The sequence below is a fragment of the Arachis hypogaea genome, chromosome 2 (assembly GCF_003086295.3).
Source record: "Arachis hypogaea cultivar Tifrunner chromosome 2, arahy.Tifrunner.gnm2.J5K5, whole genome shotgun sequence".
In the NCBI taxonomy this organism is placed as follows: domain Eukaryota; kingdom Viridiplantae; phylum Streptophyta; class Magnoliopsida; order Fabales; family Fabaceae; genus Arachis; species Arachis hypogaea.
In genome coordinates, this window is record NC_092037.1 from 83,836,945 (window position 1) to 83,844,450 (window position 7,506).

The 7,506-nt window shown below is 37.3% G+C and overlaps 1 non-coding gene across 1 annotated transcript; it reads right to left on the reverse strand.

The window, feature by feature from the left end:
- Positions 1–2,366: 2,366 nt before the first annotated feature.
- On the reverse strand, positions 2,367–2,470 carry LOC112762966 (small nucleolar RNA R71). Its single transcript, XR_003182794.1, has one exon. It is a non-coding gene; the product is annotated as a small nucleolar RNA R71 (small nucleolar RNA).
- Positions 2,471–7,506: the final 5,036 nt, after the last annotated feature.

A 7,506-nucleotide genomic window follows, 5' to 3' on the forward strand; every position in this document is an offset into this window, starting at 1 on the left:
CATAAGTATTTCTATCCCTTTTTATTTTCTATTTATTATTAATTTTCGAAACCCAAAACTATTTAATCTGCCTAACTGAGATTTACAAGGTGACCATAGCTTGCTTCATACCAACAATCTCTGTGGGATCGACCCTTACTCACGTAAGGTATTACTTGGATGACCCAGTACACTTGCTGGTTAAGTTGAACGGAGTTATGATCACACCAGGGATTATTAAGATCCCAATTTATCACACCATGATCTCTTTGGGGTATTTTTGATTTCATATAAATACAAAGAGACCAACTTTGAGGATCACAATTTCGTCCACCATGTTTTTGGCGCCGTTGCCGGGGATTGTTCGAATATGGACAACTGACGGTTCATCTTGTTGCTCAGATTAGGTAATTTTCTTTTCAAAAACTTTTTCAAAATTTTTCTTTTTCGTTTTTCCAAAAATATTTTCGAAAAAAATAATAAAAATCCAAAAAAAAATCATAAAATCATAAAAATAAAAAATATTTTGTGTTTCTTGTTTGAGTCTTGAGTCAATTTTTAAGTTTGGTGTCAATTGCATGCTTAAAAATTTTTCTTGCATTTTTTTCGAAAATCTCATGCATTCATAGTGTTCTTCATGATCTTCAAGTTGTTCTTGACAAGTCTTCTTGTTTGATCTTGATGATTTCTTGTTTTGTGTTGTTTGTTGTTTTTCATATGCATTTTTTGTTTGTTAGAGTCCATGCATTAAAGATTTCTAAGTTTGGTGTCTTGCATGTTTTCTTTGCATCAAAAATTTTTCAAAATTATGTTCTTGATGTTCATCCTGACCTTCAAAGTGTTCTTGGTGTTCATCTTGACATTCATAGTGTTCTTGCATGCATTATGTGTTTGATCCAAAATTTACATATTTTGGGTCATTTTTATGTTTTTCTCTCTCATCTTTAAAATTTCAAAAAAATCAAAAAAATATCTTTTCCTTATTTCCCTCCAAATTTTCGAAATTTTGGGTTGACTTGGTCAAAAAATTTTAAAATTAGTTGTTTCTCACAAGTCAAGTCAAAATTTCAATTTTAAAAATCTTATCTTTTCAAAATCTTTTTCAAAAATTATATCTTTTTCATTTTTTTCTATTTTTCGAAAATTCCAAAAATCTTTTTCAAAATATTTTCAAAATCTTTTTCCTATCTTTACATCTAATTTTCGAAAATTAGCTAACAATTAATGTGATTGGTTCAAAAATTTGTTGTTACTTGCTTGTTAAGCAAGGTTCAATCTTTAAATTCTAGAATCTTATCTTGTAGTTTCTTGTTAGTTAAGTCTTTTTAAAAATTAAATCTTTCTCAACAAATCTTTTATCTTTTATCTCATCTTTTTCAAAAAATTTATCTTTTTCAAAATTTGATTTCAAAATATCTTATCTAACTTCTTATCTTATTATCTTTTCAAATTTGATTTTAATATCTTTTGCAACTAACTCTTTGACTTTTTGTTTGTTTCTTATCTTTTTCAAAACCACCTAACTACTTTTTCCTCTCTAATTTTCGAAAATATCTCATCTCTTTTTCAAAAAAAATTCTTGTTGTTTTAAATTTTAATTTTAAACTTATCTTATCTTTAATTTTCGAAAATTACTAACCCCTTTTTCAAAATTGTTTTCGAAATTCTCCCTCTCTTTTCTTATTCTATTTAATTATTTAATTACTAACACTTCTCTTCACCTCTCTCCATCTAAATATCCGAATCCCCTCATCTTCATTCTTCACTTTTCTTTTCTTTTTCTACTAACATAAAGGAATCTCTATACTGTGACATAGAGGATTCCTCTTCTTTTCTTGTTTTCTTCTCTTTCATATGAGCAGGAACAAGGATAAAGGCACTCTTGTTGAAATAGATCCAGAACCTGAAAGGACTCTGAAGAGAAAATTAAGAGAAGCTAAGTTACAACACTCTAAAGGTAACCTTTCAGAAATATTAGAACAAAAGAAGGAGATGGCAGCCGAAAATAATAATAATGCAAGGAGAATGCTGGTGACTTCACAAAGCCAACGTCCAAGTTTGATGGAAGAAGCATTTCCATTCCTGCCATTGGAGCCAATAACTTTGAGTTGAAACCTTAGCTAGTTGCCTTAATGCAACAAAACTGCAAGTTTTATGGACTTCCATCTGAAGATCCTTATCAGTTTTTAACTGAGTTCTTGCAGATCTGTGAGACTGTAAAGACGAATGGAGTTGATCCTGAAGTCTACAGACTCATGCTTTTCCCTTTTGCTGTAAGAGACAGAGCTAGAATTTGGTTGGATTCACAACCTAAGGATAGCCTGGACTCCTGGGATAAGCTGGTCACTGCCTTCTTGGATAAATTCTTTCCTCCTCAAAAGCTGAGCAAGCTAAGAGTGGATGTTCAAACCTTCAAACAAAAAGATGGTGAATCCCTCTATGAAGCTTGGGAAAGATACAAGCAGTTGACCAAAAGATGTCCATCTGACATGTTTTCAGAATGGACCATATTAGATATATTCTATTATGGTCTATCTGAATTTTCGAAAATGTCATTGGACCATTCTGCAGGTGGATCTATTCACCTAAAGAAAACGCCTGAAGAGGCTCAAGAACTCATTGACATGGTTGCAAATAACCAATTCATGTACACTTCTGAGAGGAATTCGTGAATAATGGGATACCTCAGAAGAAAGGAGTTCTTGAAATTGATGCTCTGAATGCCATATTGGCTCAAAACAAAGTGTTGACTCAACAGGTCAACATGATCTCTCAAAGTCTGAATGGATGGCAACATGCATCCAACAGTACTAAAGAGGCAGCTTCTGAAGAAGCTTATGATCCTGAGAACCCTGCCATGGCAGAGGTTAATTACATGGGTGAACCTTATGGAAACACCTATAATTCATCATGGAGAAATCATCCAAATTTCTCATGGAAGGATCAACAAAAGCCTCAACAAGGCTTTAACAATGGTGGACGCAATAGGCTAAGCAATAGCAAGCCTTTTCCATCATCTTCTCAGCAACAGACAGAGAATTCTGAACAAAACACTTCTAATTTAGCCAATCTAGTCTCTGACCTGTCAAAGGCCACTTTCAGTTTCATGAATGAAACAAGATCCTCCATCAGAAATCTGGAGGCACAAGTGGGCCAGCTGAGTAAGAAAGTTATTGAAACTACTCCCAGTATTCTCCCAAGCAATACAGAAGAGAATCCAAAAGGAAAGTGCAAGGCCATTGATGTGATCAATGTGGCCGAATGCACAAGGGAGGAGGAGGACAAAAATCCTAGTGAGGAAGACCTCCTGGGACGTCCTTCAAGCAAGAAGGAGTTTCCTATTAAGGATCCAAAGGAATCTGAGGCTCATACAGAGACAATAGAGATTCCATTAAATCTCCTTCTGCCATTCATGAGCTCTGAAGACTATTCTTCCTCTGAAGAGGATGAAGATGTAACTGGAGAGCAAGTTGCTCAATATTTAGGAGCTATCATGAAGCTGAATGCCAAGTTGTTTGGTAATAAGACTTGGGAAAGTAAACCTCCCTTGCTCATTAATGAACTAGATACCTGGATTTAGCAAACTCTACCTCAAAAGAAACAAGATCCTGGTAAGTTCTTAATACCTTGTACCATAGGCACCATGACCTTTGATAAGGCTCTATGTGATCTGGGGTCAGGGATAAATCTTAAGCCACTCTCTGTAATGGAGAAGCTGGGGATCATTGAGGTACAACCTGCCTTGTTCTCATTACAATTGGCAGACAAATCATTGAGACAAGCTTATGGAATAGTGGAGGACGTGTTAGTAAAGGTTGAAGGCCTTTACATCCCTACTGATTTCATAATCTTAGACACTAGGAAGGAAGAGGATGAATGCATCATCCTTGGAAGACCTTTCCTAGCCACAGCAGAAGCTGTGATAGATGTCAACAGAGGTGAATTAGTCCTTCAATTGAATGGGGACTACCTTGTGTTTAAGGCACAAGGCCATCCCTCTGTGACAAAAGAGAGTAAGCATGAAGAGCTTCTCTCAGTTCAGAGTCAAGAAGAACCCCCACAGTCAAACTCTAAGTTTGGTGTTGTGAGGCCACAACCAAACTCTAAGTTTGGTGTTAAGATCCCATATCCAAACTCTAAGTTTGGTGTTGGGACTATACAACATTAACCTGATCACCTTTGTGGCTCCATGAGAGCCACTGTCAAGCTATTGACATTAAAGAAGCGCTTGTTGGGAGGCAACCCAATTTTTTTTATCTAATTTTTATTTTATTGTTATTTTTTGTTTTATTAGGTACATGATCATGAGGAGTCACAAAAAATCATAAAAAGTAAAAATAGAATCAAAAACAGCAAAAGAAAAAATTCACACCCTGGAGGACGCACAGGCTGGCGTTCAACGCCAGTAAGATGCATCTGACCGGCGTTCAACGCCAGAACAGAGCATCATTCTGGCGCTGAACGCCAGAAACAAGCAACATTCTGGCGCTGAACGCCAGGAATGTGCCTAGAGAAGAAAAGCTGGCGCTGAACGCCAGTAACAAGCATGAAACTGGCGTTCAACGCCAGAAACATGCTTTACATGGGCGTTGAACGCCCAGAATGTGCACCACACGGCGTTTAAACGCCAGAATGGTGTGCAAGGGCATTTTACATGCCTATTTGGTGCAAGGATGGAATTTCTTGACACCTCAAGATCTGTGGACCCTACAGGATCACCTCAAGATCTGTGGACCCCACAGGATCCCCACCTACTATATTCCCACCTTACCTCCTAATCCTATTTTTGTGATTACTCTTCCCTATGTCACACTTCCCAACACTCTTCACCAATCACCTCAATTCCTCTTCCCAATCACCCCCTTCACCACTCACATCCATCCACTCTTCCCCATAAACCCCACCTACCTTCAAATATTCAAAACCATTTTCCCACCCATTCCCACCCTAAATGGCTGAATACACACTACCCCCTCTCCCTATATATACCCTTCCATTCTACTTCATTTTCACACAACACAACCCCCCTCTTCTTCCCCTTGGCCGAACCTACATCTCTCCCTCTCTACCATATTCTCTTCTTCTTCTTCTTCTTCTTCTCTTCTTTCTTCTATTGCTCGAGGATGAGCAATATTTTAAGTTTGGTGTGGTCAAAGCACAATCTTTTTTGTTTTCCACTACCATCAATGGCACCTAAGGCCGGAGAATCCTCTAGAAAAGGAAAAGGGAAGACAAAAGCTTCCACCTCCGAGTCATGGGAGATGGAAAGATTCATCTCCAAGAGCCATCAAGACCACTTCTATGATGTTGTGGCAAAGAAGAAGGTGATCCCTGAGGTCCCTTTCAAGCTCAAGAAGAATGAGTATCCGGAGATCCGACATGAGATCCGAAGAAGAGGTTGGGAAGTCTTAACCAACCCCATGCAACAAGTCGGAATCTTAATGGTTCAAGAGTTCTATGCCAATGCATGGATCACTAGGAACCATGATCAAAGTATGAACCCAAATCCAAAGAATTATCTCACAATGGTTCGGGGGAAATACTTAGATTTTAGTCCGGAAAATGTGAGGTTGGCGTTTCACTTGCCCATGATGCAAGGAAATGAACATATGTGTGAGGTCATCTCCAATGAAATCTACAAAATAGCCGACAAGTCCTCCACCATGGCAAGGCTAGCTTTTCCTCACCTTATTTGCCATCTATGTTACTCAGCTGGAGTTATCATAGAAGGAGACATCTCCATTGAAGAGGATAAGCCCATCACCAAGAAGAGGATGGACCAAGCAAGAGAAACCCTTCACGGTTCTCAAGAGATGCATGAGGAAGCTCATCATCAAGAAATCCCTGAGATGCCTCAAGGGATGCACTTTCCTCCCAACAACTATTGGGAGCAACTCAGCACTTCCTTAGAAGATTTGAGCCACAATGTGGAACAATTAAAGGTGGAACATCATGAGCACTCCATCATTCTCCATGAAATAAGAGAAGATCAAAGAGCAATGAGGGAGGAGCAACAAAGGCAAGGAAGGGACATAGAAGAGCTTAAGGACATTGTTGGTCCTTCAAGAAGAAGACGCCACTAAGGTGGATTCATTCCTTGTTTTTATTTCTTTCTGTTTTCTGTTTTGAATATTGTGTTTATCTATGTTTTGTGTCTTTATTTCATGATCATTAGTATGTAGTAACTATGTCTTAAAGCTATGAATAAATTCCATTAATCCTTCACCTCTCTTAAATGAAAAATGTTTTAATTCAAAAGAACAAGAAGTACATGAATTTCGAATTTATCCTTGAATTCAATTTAATTATATTGATGTGGTGACAATACTTTTTGTTTTCTGAATGAATGATTGAACAGTGCATATGTCTTTTGATATTGTTGTTTATGAATGTTAAAATTGTTGGCTCTTGAAAGAATGATGAACAAAGAGAAATGTTATTGATGATCTGAAAAATCATGAATTTGATTCTTGAAGCAAGAAAAAGCAGTGAAAAAAAAAGCAAAAGCTTGCGAAAAAAAATAAATAAATGGTGAAAAAAATAGAAAGAAAAAGAAAAAGCAAGCAGAAAAAGCCAATAGCCCTTAAAACCAAAAGGCAAGGGTAAAAAGGATCCAAGGCTTTGAGCATCAATGGATAGGAGGGCCCAAGAAAATAAAATCCAGGCCTAAGCGGCTAAATCAAGCTGTCCCTAACCATGTGCTTGTGTCATGAAGGTCCAAGTGAAAAGCTTGAGGCTGAATGGTTAAAGTCGTGATCCAAAGTAAAAAGAGTGTGCTTAAGAGCTCTGGACACCACTAACTGGGGACTCAAGCAAAGCTGAGTCACAATCTGAAAAGGTTCACCCAGTTATGTGTCTGTGGCATTTGTGTATCCGGTGGTAATACTGGAAAATAAAATACTTAGGGCCACAGCCAAGACTCATAAGTAGCTGTGTTCAAGAATCAACATGCTTAACTGGGAAAGTCAATAACACTATCCGAAATTCTAAGTTCCTAGAAGAAGCCAACCATTCTAAACTTCAAAGGAAAAAGTGAGATGCCAAAACTGTTCAGAAGCAAAAAGCTACAAGTCCCGCTCATCTAATTAAATTAATATTCATTGATATTTTAGAATTTATATTATATTCTCTTCTTTTTATCCTAATTGATTTTCAGTTGCTTGGGGACAAGCAACAATTTAAGTTTGGTGTTGTGATGAGCGGATAATTTATACGCTTTTTGGCATTGTTTTTAGGTAGTTTTTAGTAAGTTCAAGCTACTTTTGGGGATGTTTTCATTAGTTTTTATGTTAAATTCACATTTCTGAACTTTACTATGAGTTTGTGTATTTTTCTGTGATTTCAGGTAATTTCTGGCTGAAATTGAGGGATTTGAGCAAAACTCTGAAAAAGGCTGACAAAAGGTCTGCTGATGCTGTTGGAATCTGACCTTCCTGCACTCGAAATGGATTTTCTGGAGTTACAGAACTTCAAATGGCGCGCTCTCAACGGCGTTGAAAAGTAGACATCCAGAGCTTTCCAGCAATA